At 40.6% G+C, this 19,135-nt stretch overlaps 1 long non-coding RNA gene across 1 annotated transcript; it reads left to right on the forward strand.

Annotated features, from left to right (window-relative positions):
• Positions 1–203: 203 nt before the first annotated feature.
• LOC148477515 (uncharacterized) lies at positions 204–17,962 on the forward strand. The gene is made up of 4 exons (XR_015872506.1): positions 204–2,678; positions 2,779–2,868; positions 14,939–15,024; positions 16,666–17,962. It is a non-coding gene; the product is annotated as an uncharacterized LOC148477515 (long non-coding RNA).
• Positions 17,963–19,135: the final 1,173 nt, after the last annotated feature.

Consider the following 19,135-nt stretch of genomic DNA (forward strand, 5'->3'; position numbering starts at 1 on the left):
TTCAAGACGTCTCATCTTTCTCAAGTAGTTCCCACCCCAATTAAGGTTGGAGACCACTGATATAGGTTGTTAGCTCCACTGGGGCATGGACTGATGTGAATGGCCAAATATTCTCTGTAAAGCGTTGTGGAATATGTGTGCACTATATAGAGTAAATAACTGGCAATAAATGAATAAATATCATTGTAGGGGCGATTAATTGCACCATGATAACATCACATTTTATATATGTTTTGTATATTTTTTTTCTATAGCACCCATATTTTTGTGCTTTTCATCTGTCTACATATTATACTTGATTGTATAGTTTTACCATCCAGTTGAAAAGAGCTCTCTTCAATTTTAAGAAATAAGTGTTTGACCCATGACCTTATTATTATAAGACTAGAAGGATAACATGTTGCAGTAAACATACCCAATGCGGGTTGGGTACGGCATGCTGGCACTCGGGATCCTGGCAGTCAGAATCCCGACAGGGTTAGAGTAATAACATTTGTTGATCAGTATCCTAACTCTCCCTCTCTCCCTACCCCTAACCATCCCTTCCTGGTGCCTAAATCTAACCTCCCCCCTGGTGCCTAAACCTAATCTACCCCTCCCGCACAATAAACCTTACCCTACCCCCTTAGTGCCTAACCCTAACTCTCCCTCTAGTGCCTAACACTAAACCCTAACCCTCCCCCTAACCTCAGTACTTACCATCGGGATACCAACAGTAGGTATGCCGACGCTGGGATTCTGACAGGTATCGGGATTCCGGGGCCGGCATTCCAAGTGATCCCATCTAATGCTTACAGTTACAGTAAGAATTTATCTCCAACAGCTATTATCAAGGCATTCAAAAATATTGTATCTTTTTAAACTCAAGAAGGCTTAAGCTGACATAGTACAGTATATCTCAGGGGTGATCAATTAGCGCCCCCAGCAGTTCTATAATTACACATCCCAGCATGCCCTGCAACTTTGCTATTTGGCCTTGCTATAACTATTGTGTAGTTCTACAACAGCTGGGGGGTGTTAATTGCTCACTACTGGTATATCCTAATAACCAATCAAGAATGAACTTAACTGCTAGTGCAATTACTAATAAAAATAAGTGTCTAACGAAATCTACACTATGATATTTGCAACCACCATTATTCTCTAGATTTAGAGTCTCCTGAATTTAGTCTCCTTCTAGCTGAAGTGTGTTAATGCTGAGTTTGTATATTTATGTTAAATAATGTAAACAGGATGGTAGAATTTACTTATTTACTTTATTTGTTCTAAACATTTTTTTCAACTTAATAGAGTTGTTAGAGTTTTGAAAACTAATGCTCCTGGTTAAATACATTTTCAGATAATTCATTCAGATCAATGTGATCTCTGGGGATGTAGAATAGAAAGTGGTGACATCATTCTTTTATGACAAAGCAGCTTTCCACAGACTGCTAGTGCGAATCTAAACCTGGGGCTCATACTGTTTTTTACTGATAAGAAATCAACTCTGGGTGGAGAATAACAAATATTCCAAGAGCATAGAGCTGCAGGGGATCCAGAAGACAGGTGAAAACAACAGAGGCCTATATAGAAATGTCCCATTATCACACAAATCTAAGAGAATTACCTTGTTTAAACTCTGGAACATAATCAAGAGTAGAGATCTGTGCTTTTTGGTTTTCGTTGCACATACGTATATTATTATTTTAATTAAAGAGATAATAATACTTATTTATTTTTTTGTTCAAGACTTTGTTGTATATATTTGATAATTATATGATGTACTTCATTTAAAATTAAAGAAACAGACAACAAATTGTATGTTATACCGGTGGTCAATGAAAGTGATTACTAGGATAATGTGAGTATCAACTGCATGTATAGGAATGTTTTCTCTAAGCTTCATGGTATGAAAATTGTTCAATTGTTCATTTGTTTCCTGCAGATCATTAATTTACATTAAACATATGATGTTAGAATAAATAAAATGTTCAAAATTTAATTTAGGTGTGTTACACATACTTAATATTAGGAATATAAATGTGTGTAGATAGATAAATAGATAGATTAGATTATATAAAAACAAGCATCTACATAAAATATGAAAAGGCCAAATAGCTAAACACTGCACTTATACAGTATTTATTATAATATATGATATCCTCTAGTCTAGGAAAATTTTATTGGTAGTTTAGTATTACATTTTGGAGACACATTGATATTGTAGTCTGTAAGATGAATTGTCACTACATATTTTCTTTATTTAGTAAAAGTATTTCTTGATTGGGGCATGACCTGTATGAGTATGTAGTAGGTTGTGTGTGAGCCTGCACTCCCAATTACATCTAGCTTAATATCTGATTACATTGATACCACACACCCTTTCTCTCTCAAAGTCTGTGACGTGCGGTGTGGTCAATGGCTGGGGAGGCACACATGGAGATGGGCCTGAATGCTGGGAGCCTGTCTCCCCCCCTACTCACTGTAACTCTCCCCTCACTACATTAAGCTTCAATGTAAATTGATCACCTACCTGCATCACTGTGTGCATCTATTAGCTCTCTTTCAGTGCAGCATACTGCCCGTGGTGTGGCCCCACCCCCAGCACTGCAAGCAGTGTCTGACTATACAGAAGCAAGGCTGAGCTGTTGCTGCCTCATCTCTTATATCCCTGCAGTCCCAGGGAGTTCACAAAGCTGGTGAGTGTTAACTATAAAAATTATTACAATAAACAAAGATGTTTTTAAGTTATAAATATCTTCTTTGTATTATTCTAATCATTTTTATACCAAATCTCAGGAGTATGACCCCTCTCTCCCGTGACTGCACATTCCTGCTCAAAGTGTATAAGGTTGCATGTGAAGAAACCCTGCTCCTTCTGTGACACTGGTGAGGAAATCTGGGTGAATATTACCACCAATAAACTGAAATGTGTGACAGAGAACAAATGCCTAGCTTGAAAGCCTCCAGTATGTTCCTTATGGAGTTGCTGCAGGAAAGATGAAGATGGTGTCACCATGTGTTACATGGAGAACATCTGACTGGCAAGATAGAGTACCACAACCTATTACTGGCAGTTTGAGTATATTTGGAGTAGAAGACTTACCTGCATTTGGTGGTGTGGAGGTGCTCTTCTGCTCATCAACTGTCTATCTTCTGGCTTTCCCCTCTGCTGCTGGAACATCACTTGGCTATACTTCACTGGGCAGAAGCCAACATAGACTTCAATTGTTACAGAGAAGTATAGCATAAGTCTTACATTACAAGGACAGAGACACTGTAATAAGGCTAGCCAGACAATAAGGCACAGAGATTTGGATACTAGTTTGAGATAAGTCTTTATTCTAGAGTGAAGTTCTACTGAAAAAATGACAAGACTTATTAGTAACTTTTTTTGTTGAAAAGGCTAAAAAGCAACAAACAAGTGTACTTCACAATTTGTAAATGTATATATTTCATGTTGTATGGTGATGCCATTTTACAATGTTGTTTATACATATGTTAATAATTAATATACATATAATGTTTTTTTTAAAAGGAAGTATTTATCACTTAGCAACAGAGAGCTCAGGAACATAGGTGAACAAACATCACTTAGCAACAGAGAACTCAGGAACATAGATGAACTAACATCACTTAGCAACAGAGAGCTCAGGAACATAGATGAATAAACATCACTTAGCAACAGAGAGCTCAGGAACATAGATGAACAAACATCACATACTGTAGCAACAGAGAGCTCAGGAACATAGATGAACAAATATCACTTAGCAACAGAGAGCTCAGGAACATAGATGAATAAACATCACTTAGCAACAGAGAGCTCAGGAACATAGATGAACAAACATCACATACTGTAGCAACAGAGAGCTCAGGAACATAGATGAACAAATATCACTTAGCAACAGAGAACTCAGGAACATAGATGAACTAACATCACTTAGCAACAGAGAGCTCAGGAACATAGATGAACAAACATCACATACTGTAGCAACAGAGAGCTCAGGAACATAGATGAACAAACATCACTTAGCAACAGAGAGCTCAGGAACATAGATGAACAAACATCACTTAGCAACAGAGAGCTCAGGAACATAGATGAACAAACATCACTTAGCAACAGAGAGCTCAGGAACATAGATGAACAAACATCACTTACTGTAGCAACAGAGAGCTCAGGAACATAGATGAACAAATATCACTTACTGTAGCAACAGAGAGCTCAGGAACATAGATGAACAAACATCACTTACTGTAGCAACAGAGAGCTCAGGAACATAGATGAACAAATATCACATACTGTAGCAACAGAGAGCTCAGGAACATAGATGAACAAACAACAAAAATTAGGAAAAGTACATCTAGTCCCACATTCTGACACGTCATCTATGCTTTAGTTGGAATTCACAAGTGCAAATCTTATGAGACTCTTTATATATTAGAATCAATATTGCCCAGACAAGCCCTTTTTGGTAAATGACAATTGCAGAAAGATAGGAGTTAATCAAATGTTTCCATTTCTGCAATGGAGGTAAAGACAACAGTACAGCAGCCATTTCAAATAAGTTATTTCATGTTTTGCAGCAATTCTCAATTGTTAGCAGGCATACCCTAGGAAAACAGCCATTTTGAAAGAGAAATGTATGGGAGAGTTACTTATACTCAATTGTTCTGTACAAATTGGGTTTTATTGTGGGACACTCAGTGTGATACTATCACCATTGCATTGGGTGCTGTAGCTATGGGGCCAAAAGATGAAGGATTCTGCCTGAATTTATGAAATTATATTAACTGAATGCTGTCATATATCTTATGAAGAGACTTAAAGGGAGATGTATCAAACCTTTGAAAGATATAGGGGGAGTTGTATCAAACCTCGGAGAGAGATAAATGACCAACCATTCAGTGTCAGTTTTTTTACGAGCTTTGTTTGAAAAATGACAGTTACTGCAGGAGCTGATTGGTTGGTACTTTATATCACTCCATGTTATCTTTCTCCAAGGTGTGATACATCTCCCCTATAAAGTGGAGAAGTTGCCCATAGCAACCAATCAGCTTCTGTCATTTATCTAGCACAGTGTATAAAATGACAGTTAGAAGCTGACTGGTTGCTATTGGCAGCTTTTCAACTCTATCTGTGTCAAAGGTTTGATACATTTCCCCCTTTATCCCATACCTTGCTCATAGCATAGACAACTATAACTAATACAGTTTTGGTAATAATAACATCTTTAGAATATTGATAATAACCAACAGGGTAATAACTCACATTTCCAGCAAAAGTTGGCGGCACTATCAGATTGTATTATTACTCCACATGCTCTTTACACCATACTCTAAGATATTTATTGAAGTGACTGGGGTGAGTGTCACATAAGGAACCATGTTTATATTTCTTTATTACTTTAACATTTATTCAATCTTCTACAATACACATTATTTTTTTTAAATACCCAGTGGGTTTTCAGAAATAGTGAACCCACAATGTGAGCTGCTGTTAGTAACATTAGAAATATTTAGAGTTTTAATTACTTTAAATAATTTATTCAATATTTATAATAAATCTGTGTGCATTGGGAGATTTTTTTGCTGGCAAAGAAACCGTTGAAATATCACAACAAAAGTATAATCAGGTCAGAAATGGAAACTAAGATCTTGAGTTCCCAAGCTATCAAGTATGTCTAGGTGATTGTTCAAGCGTAATGGTGCATACACACGGGACGATTCTCTCCAAGAGCGACATCGTCCCGTGTGTCCCCGTTCAGTGCCGGGCTCCCTCCCTCATCCCAGAACATGTTCAACCTGACAATATCATCAGGTTGGACGGGAGGTTCGGGCGATGAATGATAACTACCAACTACAAACGGGAGCGCGCATTGGTAGTTATCGTTCATCGTTTTGGGGCTGAAACTGGACGATTTTTTTGACGACTGAATGATAATATTGTTATCGTTCAGTGGTCCAAAAATCGCTGCTTGTGTATGCACTTTAACAGTGTCTCCATTAGTTAGTCTTTTCTTCAAGAATATCTTCAAGAAACAAATGTCTTAATCATTCCTATTGGAGTGTGTCTCAAATGCATGCATAGTGCATCTGCTGTGTAAAGATATTACACTACTGGGGCTCTGTCCTTTATTTCACAATACAATATATTACACATTACAATGTTGTCAGAAGATATAATAGATGGTATAATTCCCTATAGTACCATTCGTCTTCCTTTCACCTTATCTGTCTGACTCTGAGATTTAAAAAATCTACAATGTCATCCAACATCTATCATGTTCTTATTGTTTGGAAGCCAACCATACACTCATCTTTCCATCATCCATCACCATTTGATCCTTACTGTGCTAGACGTAAAACTGTGAACTTGTGTCAGTTGATTCAACTTTCTTCTGTCTATTACATTTTTATTTGCAACTACTACTATTTCTGACTAATAGATAAGTGTTATGTATTGTATGTCAGACCGTGAGGATAAAAACTAATCATTCAATGTTTATACTTTCTTGCTAAGACTTTGTGTTCTTGAACCCCATATAAAGAGGCAGCATGGCTTAACCATTTACAAGCAACGATAAATAAAGCACTTTACCATGATATATTGTGTATGATAACAATTAGATTTAGAGAGACATGGCTGGCTAGAGTGTATATTTTAGCTTCAGCACCCATCCATTATGCTGCAGTCCCTACTTGCACAATTTCCATCATACTTGTTGCATATAATGGAAAATTATTAAAAAAAAAGCTACATCATACTTTTATATTTTAGACACTTTAATGTGAAATGACTTCCAATATAGCCAATGAAAAGGAAATGGCGACAAGATTACCTTTTTGAGTGACAGCAATTGATAAAGGAAAATTCACAAGTAAAGAAGACATATATGTGAGCTTGTATCCAGAAGTAAATATGTACTCTGTTATAGCATAGATATAATGCAATAATGCAAAACATAAACTAATTTACTAAATGGCTAGCCGCCAGGGTCCTAAGTATATCATAAGACTGTCAAAGGGACATTTAAAATTACTAGCATTCTTCCTCCTTTCTTTATTTTTATATTTAATATTTTTTTTACTTTTGTTTTTAGATTTTATGTTTTATTAAATCCTATCACTTTTTATTTTGTGGGACTTCTGTATTTCCCAATGTCTTAGCTTTGCTTTATCATATAATGAAGGTTGTAGTCAGGGGAATGTAGTTAAGTGACCGGCGGCCGTAAAGCCGCTGGTCACAATCCCGACGCCAGAATGCCGGCTAGGGATTAATGACAGGCTTCGAGATACCGACTCCTGTCATAATCCTAATGCCGGAATCCAGGACAACGCGGGACCGAATGAGGTAAGTCCAGGCGTCCCTCCTATTAGCCACGATAGGTTAGGGGGCTCCCGAGGGGATTCCGTAGTCAGGGGCCAGTACACTTTGTCATTTAGGGTGCAGCTGAAATTCAGGCAGAGGATGCTCCTTGGCAACAATTGAAGCAGCCGAGCAGCATTTTCCACCTGTCTTCCGGCCGCCAGTCACATGAGGTCCACTCTATTCATAGCAAGCATGTGCTGCTGCGGTCTCAGTGCACTATATACTGTGCTGGCTGCTAGCATTGCTGATTGATGGATGATACTGTCCATCCGCCAATCACTGTCATAGGTATATCTTCTGAAGGATTGCTGGGGTTCTCCACCAATCAGACGAAACTGCAAATGCACTGGGAAATATGGAGCCGAGGGGAAATGCAGCAGGAGCAGAGGTGATTAAGTGTACTGTGCCTCCCCCATATATCTAATGTCTGGTTTCTTTATGAATGGGAGGTGAGGGGGAATCTGGGATATGATTTTAATTGTGGGAGGAGGGAGGGACAGTACTGCAATATGATTTTAATTGTAGGAGGAAGGAGCAGTTCTAAGGCATTGGTGGAAGCAGCTCTGGGACATGATTATAATTGTGGGGGGAAGGGGAGGCAGTTCTGGGACATGATTATAATTGTGGGAGGAAGGGGTCAGTTCTGAGACATGATTATAATTGTGGGAGGAAGGGAGGCAGTTCTGAGACATGATTATAATTGTGGGAGAAGGGGAGGCAGTTCTGGGACATGATTATAATTGTGGGAGAAGAGAAGGCAGTTCTGGGACATGATTATAATTGTGGGAGGAAGGGGTCAGTTCTGGGACATGATTATAATTGTGGTAGAAGGGGAGGCATTTCTGGGACATGATTATAATTGTGGGAGAAGGGGAGGCAGTTCTGGGACATGATTATAATTGTGGGAGGAAGGGAGGCAGTTCTGGGACATGATTATAATTGTGGGAGGAAGGGAGGCAGTTCTGGGACATGATTATAATTGTGGGAGGAAGGGTTCAGTTCTGAGACATGATTATAATTGTGGAAGGTGTCAGTTCTGGGACATGATTATAATTGTGGGAGAAGGGCGGCAGTTCTGGGACATGATTATAATTGTGGGAGAAGGGGAGGCAGTTCTGGGACATGATTATAATTGTGGGCAAAGGGGCGGCAGTTCTGGGACATGATTATAATTGTGGGAGAAAGGGTGGCAGTTCTGGGACATGATTATAATTGTGGGAGGAAGGGAGGCAGTTCTGGGACATGATTATAATTGTGGGAGAAGGGGAGGCAGTTCTGAAACATGATTATAATTGTGGGAGAAGGGGATGCAGTTCTGGGACATGATTATAATTGTGGGAGAAGGGGAGGCAGTTCTGGGACATGATTATAATTGTGGGAGGAAGGGGTCAGTTCTTGGATATAATTATAATTGTGGGAGGAAGGGGTCAGTTCTGATACATGATTATAATTGTAGGGGGAAGGGGTCAGTTCTTGGATATAATTATAATTGTGGGAGGAAGGGGACAGTTCTGAGACATGATTATAATTGTTGGAGGGGCGCTGCTATATATGCGGTATGATTTTAATTCAAATAGGAATGGGCTGTCAGATGTGGGATATGATTGTAATTTAGGGAAAAGGGGACTCAGATTTGGGTCATGATTGTAATTTAGGGAAGAGAGAGCTGTCATATATTGGGTACTGTATAATTTTAAATGAGAGTAATTTATTATTTATTTTTTCAATATAAAGTGGATCCTATTTTTCAAATTATTGGTGGACATGTAGCAGATTTTAAGTCTTAAACAAATATCTATTTTTATGCCTGGTTAAATGTTTGTACATAGAGTGAGACTTTACCAATTATATGTATTAATCATACTTTTTATGATTTGTCTTGGTTTGTAATCAGTGCCAGCACATTTGTACAGTATGTTGTCATTAGATAGTTTTGTTTGTATTACAGCAAGCATGTCAAACTCAAAATATTCAAGGTCTACGAGTGTGTGGGCCGCAACAAAAAAAAGTCTTATATGCAATTTTGAAAGGTTTATTATTAATAAAAACCAATGCAGTGCCCCCAGTAGTAGTACCCCTTATGCATTCCACCCTGTATTAGAGCCCCTTTTGCAATGCCCCCTGAATTTGTGCCCATCATGCAATGCCCCTTATGCAGTGCCCTAGTAGTGCCCATTATGCAATGCCCCAGTAATGCCCCTTATGTTGTGCCCCCCGTAATGTCCCTTATACAGAGCCCCCAGTAATGTCCCTAGTAGTGCGCCTTATGCAGTGCCCCAGTAGTGCCCCTAGAAGTGCACCTTATGCAGAACCCCCAGTAATGTCCTTAGTAGTGCCCCTTATGCAGAGCCCCCAGTAATACCCCTTGTGCATAGCCCCCAGTAATGTCCTTAGTAGTTCCCCTTATGCAGAGACCCCAGTAATGCCCCTTATGTTGTGCCCCCAGTAATGCCCCTTATACAGAGCCCCCAGTAATGCCCCTTTATGCAGAGCCCCCAGTAATGCCCATAGTAGTGCCCCCAGTAATGCCCCTTATGTTGTTCCCCCAGTAATGCCCCTTATGTTGTTCCCCCAGTAATGCCACTTATGCAGAGCCCCCAGTAATGACCCTTATGTTGTGCCCCCAGTAATGACCCTTATGTTGTGCCCCTCCCAGTATAGAACAGGCCCCATTCACCTGTTTATACTTACCTATCTTCACGGCGGCCGCTAGGTACCACTCCAATCCACGCCGTCCCGTGTAGACGCTGCCACTGACTGGATCTAATTAGATCCAGAGCGGCAAGCGCAGGCTCTGCTCATCGCAGGTGACGCATGTGATGTCATGACGTCACCCACGCACTGCATCAGTGGGAACGCTGGCCTCTGAAGCAAGTAGAGGCTTCTGATCGCTTCAGAGACCACTGTTGCCAGCCTGTAAAGTAAACACTGCCCGATCGGAGCTGTGCTTCGATCGTGGTAGGGATGCGGGCTGCATATTATATATACATATATATATATATATATATATATATACACTGTATATGTATATATATATATATATATATGTATATATATATATATATATATCCAAACCAAAACAAGTGGCACTCATAGGACTAGTCGTGTAGGTAACCAGTAGCGCATGATTTGGTGTCAGCACACCATCTGTAACCTATGCTTAGAAGTCCTATGAGTGCCACTTGTTTTGGTTTGGATCAGTGGCATAACTAGGGTATTTGGAGCCCAGGGCAAATGTAAAAATGGAGCCCCGCCCCTACTATGTGTGCATGCTGAAGGCGCGGTCGGCGAAAAATATGGGGCGTGTCAACATGACACACCCCGTTATCGTCACATTACTTTCCATATGCACCTTAACCCCAGTAGTGCCCCTTATACAGTACACCCAGTATGCAATGTTCCCAGTTGTGGTCCCTCTTATGCAGGCCCATAGAAGTGCCCCTTATACAGTACCCCAGTAGTGGTTCCCCCTTAAGCAAGCCCCCAGCCGTGATCCCCCCCCTATCCAGTGCCCCCTGTAGTGGTCCTCCCTATTTAGTGCCCCCAGTAGTGGTCCCCCCAGTGCAGTGACCCTAGTAGTAAACCCCTTATATAGTGCCCCCAGCATTAGTTGCCCCATGCAGTGCCCCCAGTAGTGGTCCCCCTTATGCAGGCCCCCAGCAGTGATCCCCCCTATCCAGGGCCCCCTATACAGGGCCCCCTGTAGTGGTCCTCCCTATTTAGTGCCCCCAGTAGTGGTCCCCTTGTAGTAAGCCCCTTAAATAGTGCCACCAGTAGTAGTCCCCCCCCAGTAGATGTTCCCCCTCCTGATACAGTGCACCCAGTAGTAGCTCCACCCCAGTAATAGTGCCCCCAGTAGTAGCTCCCCCCAGTAATAGTGTCCCCAGTAGTAGTAGCTCCCCCCAGTAATTGTGTCCCTAGTAGTAGTAGTGCACCCAGTAATAGTGTCCCCAGTAGTAGCAGCCCCCCCAAGTGATAGTGTCCCCAGTAGTAGCAGCCCCCCCAGTAATAGTGTCCCCAGTAGTAGCAGCCCCCCAGTAATAGTGTCCCCAGCAGTAGCAGCCCTCCCAGTAATAGTGTCCCCAATAGTAGCAGCTCCCCCAAGTGATAGTGTCCCCAGTAGTAGCAGCCCCCCCAAGTGATAGTGTCCCCAGTAGTAGCAGCCCCCCCCAGTAATAGTGTCCACAGTAGTAGCAGCCCTCCCAGTAATAGTGCCCCAGTAGTAGCAGCCCTCCCAGTAATAGTGTCCCCAATAGTAGCAGCCCTCCCAGTAATAGTGTTCCCAGTAGTAGCAGCTCCCCCAAGTGATAGTGCCCCAAGTAGTAGCAACCTCCCCCAGTAATAGTGTCCCCAGTAGTAGCAGCCCCCCCAGTAATAGTGTCCCCAGTAGTAGCAGCCCTCCCAGTAATAGTGTCCCCAATAGTAGCAGCCCCCCATGTGATAAGTGTCCCCAGTAGTAGCAGCCCCCCCAGTAATAGTATTCCCAGTAGTAGTGCCCCCAAAGTGATAAGTGTCCCCCCGCACGTCAGTCCACCCAGGCTGGCTCGCTCTGCATTATGTGAGAGACGTCATGACATCATCACATCTCTCCCATTACCCACTGCAGGAGCCGGAAGGGAACCGGCTCTTGCAGTGGGCGCGCAGCAGTCAATGAGAGTCTATCTGACTCTAATTGGCTGCTGATTCACACACATCTCTGCCAGCACTGGTGGAGGATGTGTGTGCAGCAGCAGCCAATGAGCTACACTGGCTAACTAGGGCAGGCTGGTACCGTGGCCGGCGGCGCCCACCCATGCTGCCAGTCCCATGGCGCCCTGGGCACGTACCCCACTCACCCTGCCCTAGTTATGCCACTGGTTTGGATTTATTACACGCTCATGTTTTGGAGGCACCGAGGCAGGATACTATCTGTAAACCAGTGAGTGCCGGCCTGCTCTGTTTGTTATATATATATATATATATATATATATAAATCAGCCCACACTCAGGGCATGATGCTGAGTTGGACATGTTTGTAGAGCTTTATACATCTTCTCCTGTGCCCGCTCCCTATCCATATGTTTTCCTTTGCTGCTAATTATTATCATCAGTGCGCATAAGCTGACACTTGTATTTTACGCTTAAGACCAACTCTGTGGCCTGCAGTTCTGTTAGTCTGCCCTCACTGAACTTTATTTACATGGGAACGCCCCGTTGCAGTCTTGTTACTCCTCTTCAGCATAAGTGGAGATGTGTTAGAAATGCATACAACTCTGCATCACTGGTGCTTGCATACGCTTGGTTCCGGAATTGGGGAAATGCAAAAATATGTCAGATACACTCCACTAACAGGCGTACGTTCAACTCTGCCTCAGGCCCTTTGTAAGTAATGCAAACAATATTCTTTCTGGCACAAGTTCCCCCAATTGAATAATCAGTGACACTTCTTTGAAATAAATAGTTAAATAAATATTTGTAGTATGGCATTTATACAAACATGTCTTGATAATCTCGTACAGCATGTGATAAGCGGCATAAACTTTGTTACACATTTCACAGGACTGCTTGCTGCTTCTTCAGAGAGTTTATGCCTATTCTTTTCTGACAGTCTTATTGTTGGAATCAGAATAAACACGTTTTTTATCTTTGCAAAGTGCTAGCACCTAGCTCGTTCTGTGCTGGGGATTTTTAGCAGTTTGACTTGGTGAGTAATGACACAGGTGTATCAGATGGCAAAGCGCACTGGTTTCAGCATATAGCCTGGTATTCTAAGTCTTAGGGGTATATTTACTAAGAATCGAGTTTGGTCGAGTTTGTTTTTTTTTCAAACTCGATTTGCATCGCCAAAACTCAGGTGAGTTTTTTGTTTTTTATTCTTGCAAATTTACTAAGAAGTGAGTTTAGCTGAAAGTCAGTTTTTCGATGGTGAAGCAAATCGAGATTTCTCGGGTGAGATTGTTTCAAACTCGGGTGAGATATCTCTCTTCTGTTTCACATCAGTTTTTTTGGTGGGGACAGAGCTCTGATTCTTGGTGGCTGCGTGTGATTAAGTCCAATTACTCACCCGAGAACACCAGAAACATTTTAAACACACCTTTCATAGTTGTTTTGATTGGTGGAAGTGGTCACATGTTTTGGAATGTTCAGACAGAATATAAATATGCACTGTCATGTACAGTACGTACCTAGTGGAATTGTGGCAGGGGTTAATTAAGAGAGGGACAGTGAGGAGTTTGGCGGTGAGTTTTTGGGGTGTCTGTATATGCGATTGTTGAGTGGTGAATGTATTTTGTCTGCTGCCTATTTGTAGTCTTGTCATTGTGGGTGCCTATTTTTTGGTCTCTTGTTGTTTTAATTTGGTGCTGTCAGTGTTGATATCTGTGTGTTGTGGTGTGTGTGCTGTACATTGGTAGTGGTGGTGGGTTTGTTTTGTGTTGGTTTGTCTTTTATTTTTATTTGTAATTTGTTTAATTGTGGATAGGTGGATGTCTAGGGAGCAGGAGAGACATGGAGAGATTGAGGGTGTGGAGGTGTCGGGGACCCAGACTCATGTTACTTCTAGTTAGGAGAGTGAGCAACGCCAGAGGGGCAAGACTAAAACAGGCAGAAATGTAAAGTTTACAAGTTGCTCTTGTGACTGAGGTCATAAAGCACCAGCACTTGCTATTTGGCAGACAGGCTTTCCCCATCTGTGCCCGGTGTAAAAGTTCTATTTGGGCAGGTGTTGTTAATGCAGTGAATGCGGTTGGGCCGACTAAGCGTGATGAGAGCCACTGTAAGAAGCGTTTCTCTGACATAAAGGGACATGTTAAAGAGAAGATGGCGGTTGAGATGAAGTCTGCCCGTGGTACTGACGGTGGATCATCATATGAGGTGGTGTATTTAGATTATGAGGAACCCCTGAAAGTGCTCATACCTCCTGAAGTGGTGCGCAACAGTTATGTGCGGGACACAGATGCCCCTATGCAGACATGTGAGTTGTATTTTGCCTTTTTGGTGTGTGTTGTAATAGTAACAATGGGTTGTTTTCAACAATCACTTTTCTGTGTTCTTGTTCAAGCTACTGAAATGGATCATGTGTGTTACAGTATTTACACATTGTTATGGGCAGACTTATTGAATTCTTTGTAAGAACTTAGGGTTTTTTTTGTGCGGTAACCCACAGCAACAAATGTTTAGTTTTGGATTCTCTTGGCAATAGCGCATGCATTGTTTTAGCTGGTTTCACAATACTTGCTGTGTTGTTTTCAGAATATTTGAAACAAAATTGTTTTGTATTTTTCAAACATCTTTTAATTATATTCAGGGCTTGGAACATTTTATTTATAGTCTACCAACCCAGTTTGTACTGTATTTTATTGGATACAAAATGATTTTTATTTGCAAAAATAAGGACTAGTGGATCTTCAAAGTTTGCATACAAACTATTCTATCTTTATGTAAAGGTGATGTACATTCCTCAGTAACACACATTAGTAACCATGATCCTTTTTAGTAAAGGACAATGTCATTAATTATGCATAAACATATTATTTTTCATGGTTAATTGATCTCAACAACAAATGTCAGACGTGTTTTTTTTTAAAGAATTTTATCTCTTTCATATACTAGCAAAGAAACAAAAACAAAGGACACAGCAGGAGTCAGAGGAGGTTGGTACGTTAAGGGCCACTAGTCTTTTGAAGACACACAGTAAGGTAAATTACATAATGACACTGTGAATGTTGCTCAGTAGGTCCTTCCAATCTGCTCCCTAAAAAGAGGCTCATTACACCACAGTCATTAGCATAGCCAACAACACCACCAAGATGTCAGGATGTGGTTGTTTTTTTCTCGGCTCCCTCTTCACCTCATCTGGATGGTGATTTTTTTGTTGATCTGAAATTGGATAGAAATGTGTTGATTAGGAAATTATGCATCTAGCATTCATGCTTTGTGGTGTTAAAAGCTACATATACATATTGTTGGGAGAAGGAAATGTGTGTTTGCTCACCTTGTTTTGACTTTGGGCCTGATTCAGAGGCGCTCGCTGTTTGCTCTGAATCAGGGTGTTTTTTTTTTTTTGGCCTCCGGGCCACTCGCTAAGCTGTGGGTGACCTCCTACAGCTTTTGCGGGCAGCCTGGCGATGGTCGTGATTATCGCGACCATCGGGCTTGCGAGGAGACCCTGTGGTAAGGTCTCAGCTCTTGCAAGCCTGAGTGGACTTCCTGCTCTAATAGAGCAGGAAGTCCACTACTGACAAGTGATGTCAGTAGGGCCGTCCACAAACGCCAAGCATTCCTAAGGGAACACCTGCATTTGTGCAGCCTCCCCTCTCCCCGCCTACAAAACGGGGCGAGCTGTCAATCAACAGCGACAGCTGCCCTGTCTTGTAGCGAGACCCATTGCGACGGAGCTGCCATCACAGTACGGGTCTCGCGCATGCACATGCCTGAGGAAGCCCATGCGCACAAGTGGATCTGAATCAGGTCCTTTGTCCAGTTGCTGTTATGTTCATTTTCCTTTGGTGTTGTTTCAAAGAAATGTTTTTTCTGGTAATTGTATTGCTTTCTTTTTTTTTTAAAGTACCACTATCCTCCTTTTATTTTTTTTACCTTTTGAGGTATATATGGCCCTTGAAGCAAAAATATTGATGTTCATTTTCATTAAATGAGTTATTCTCTAATACTCTATTTTGAACCATTTTTAAAAAAATTCTCTCTCTCTTGTTGTATAAATGTAATCTGCATTGGTTTAGAACCCATTTCATTATTGTATAAATGTAAATTTTGTCACATTCAATAAGTCTGACTAAATGAGAAGATAGAATTATTGTCCAGATTGCCTGCCTGAGATGGTTCTGTTTTACCTGTTGAAATAGTAGTTGGTCTACAATTGACTTGTATGTCCCGCACACTACATCACATGTTATTTTTTGGTTTATGAAGTACTGGATGTCATGTTCCAGGAGTACAGTTGTTGTTGTTTGATGGTTTGTCCTTTTTAGGCGAATCAAAGACTTGATCCTGAAATACAATATTCGTGATTTTAAAAGAAGGGGGTTAAGCTGTGCAATTTTACAAGTAGAACCCTGTTTTTGTTTTGTTTTTTTGGGAAAAATCCAGTTAAGTTCAACATTATTCAAAGGAAAAGAAACTGCAATCCTGGACCATGATAATTTAAATGGTTACTCAAAAATTTACAACCAGCACAAACCAAAAAACACAGGCCAACACAGTACTTTTAATTCGGTGAACAACATATATGTTTGAATGTTTTGAAATGTTTACAAACAAGAAAATGGTATACATTGTTTAAACGTGCAAAAACACAATACTTACCCAAGTGTCTCTTATAGATTCATCTGAACAACCTGGCCTTACCCAAGACACATTTTCAGATGCTAAAGACCTATACGAAAATGAAGAACAGAATACATTAACACTTATCCCTCCAATGCCAACTATGCTGACAACAAACACTGTGCCATCCACTCCACCCATTTTACTACCTACTCCACCCACTCCACCTCCACGTCCCCAGCCAGAATCAACATACTGGCAAGATATGTTTGCATTCCAACAGCAACAAATAGATTTGCTACGCAGACACATCACTCAAAGTGAAACAATTAATAAAATAGGACACCGACACACAAAGAACCAGATGGCTCATAGGGTAGAGTTAACACGGATGGCCAACACTATGGAGCAAATTAGACAAAGCATTGTGCGTTTGGAGGGCTCACACTTACGGCAAAATGATAGTGCTAATTGGTTTAATGATCATTTTCTTCGTTTAGTAGAAATACAAAACTCTGCTTTTAGAGATTTCTCAGGAGTCTTACAAAGTTTAGGCACACAGATTTTAGGCCGCTTACCAGAAAATACTGCAAGCATCACGTCAAGCAGCACTTCCCAGGCACCAACCCCAATTGCTACACCACCCCGGTGCACACCATGAACATGAGGTTCAGCCAAACAAGTCAGGGTGGCAGGGGTCGCACTAAGTGAGCTATGCAATTAAATAATGTTTTAATGTGCACATACACATGGTGGATAAAATTAACATATATCGCCTTTTCACAAATTGTGTAATATGTTAGTAACACCAAAGTGTTTAACACAGAAATGTTGTTTGGGTTGTAAAAGTTACAAACATTGAGAAAACTAAGGAACAACTGTAAAAAAAAATGTTTTGAAGTACATGATTAATGTATTTTTACATTTTGGGACATATTCCTTAGATATATATTTTGTATCACCAAAACAAAGCGTATATTGTTAAACTTGTTCAGGCTTAGTTCTGCAAATCTGAATTCAGCATACAAACTAACTATGTTGTCATATAACTTACAAATGTGTTTAACAATCTAATGTTATATCTCTGTTGCTGGACAAATACAGAACACATATGTGTATGTTTGCATAGTTTACATGTATATTTGGTATGTCTCGAGCCACACATTTTCGAGAATGTAATGGTAAATTTAGTACATGCGTTTCTTTTTTTTTTCGTGAAGCATTAAAAAAATGGCATTGTGCATTGTTGAAATTTGTATAGTTAAAATATGCATTAACAATGTGGTTTGGAATAAGTATACATATCCAAAGTTTGGATACTAAACAACAAAAATAAATGTTTTGGAAAGAGAACACATGGCTCAATATTGTTTATTTAGCACATTTGGATGTCCTTAAGTTTACCCCAAGTATTAACCATGTAATTTTAAGGATAAGTTTAGGGTATAATAAATGCAGCACAAACACAAAACAAACCAAATAGACAGTACAACAATCATTGTTGGACAACGTGCAGCAAACATACACATATTGAACTATTGAACACAGATTAGGGAACTACAATCTTATTTCAGAAAACATACAGCACACCAGCAAATTGTGCAAAACAACTAACCTTGCAAAAATGGTCGAAGTTTTATGAAATAATTGATTTTGTGTAGAGTTTATGTTTAAGAATGCAACATTCAGGCAGTTCAAAGGGCCAACACAATGTAAATGCATCAAAGTGCAGTGAAAGCCTACTTCACAATATACACTTTGTAAACTACACATCCAAATTGTTTTGTAATAAACTAAACATTAAACATGTGAGGAATGACACTTATCAGTAAAGTGCTCTACAATGAGATTCTGCCTCACCTGTCTTCCAGTTTCTGTGCTCCAGCTGTCACCTGATGCCTCCAAAATTTCTGCCTGCTCGCTGTCCTCCACATAATCAGCGGTTAAAGGCTGCTGAAAACACATATTATGCAAAAGACAGCAGCAGAGCACAATATCTGACACTTTATTGGGCACATACAATAAAATTCCACCAGATTTATCTAGCCAACAGAACCTAGACTTTAAAAGACCAAAAGTACTTTCTATCACACATCTGGTGGACTTATGTGCATCATTATACTTGTGCTCTGCTGGAGAATTGGGTAAGCGACAGTGGAGTCAGTAACCAAGAGCAACACCCATAGCCAGAGTCACCTATTGTGGAGAAATGGAAAAAAAAAATATCAACAAAGTTGTACTTTTAAAAACAGGGAGAGTATTGCTAATTACTTACCCAACAGCCATCCTTCCAGCATTTGACCGCCTCAGATTTGTCATGGAGGGATGACTGACTTAGGACAAAGGCATCGTGACATAAGCCAGGGCAGCCGACTACAATACTCATGATTTTGAGTTTTGCATCACAAACCACCTGTACATTTGTAGAATGGGCATGGTGCCTATTCAAAAATATGTGCGCCCTATCCCGAGGTGGTCTCGGCTCAATGTGTGTGCAGTCTATTGCACCAAGGACATTTGGCATGC

This window comes from Taudactylus pleione, unplaced genomic scaffold (genome assembly GCF_031769625.1).
Source record: "Taudactylus pleione unplaced genomic scaffold, aTauple2 ptg000710l, whole genome shotgun sequence".
Lineage (NCBI taxonomy): Eukaryota > Metazoa > Chordata > Amphibia > Anura > Myobatrachidae > Taudactylus > Taudactylus pleione.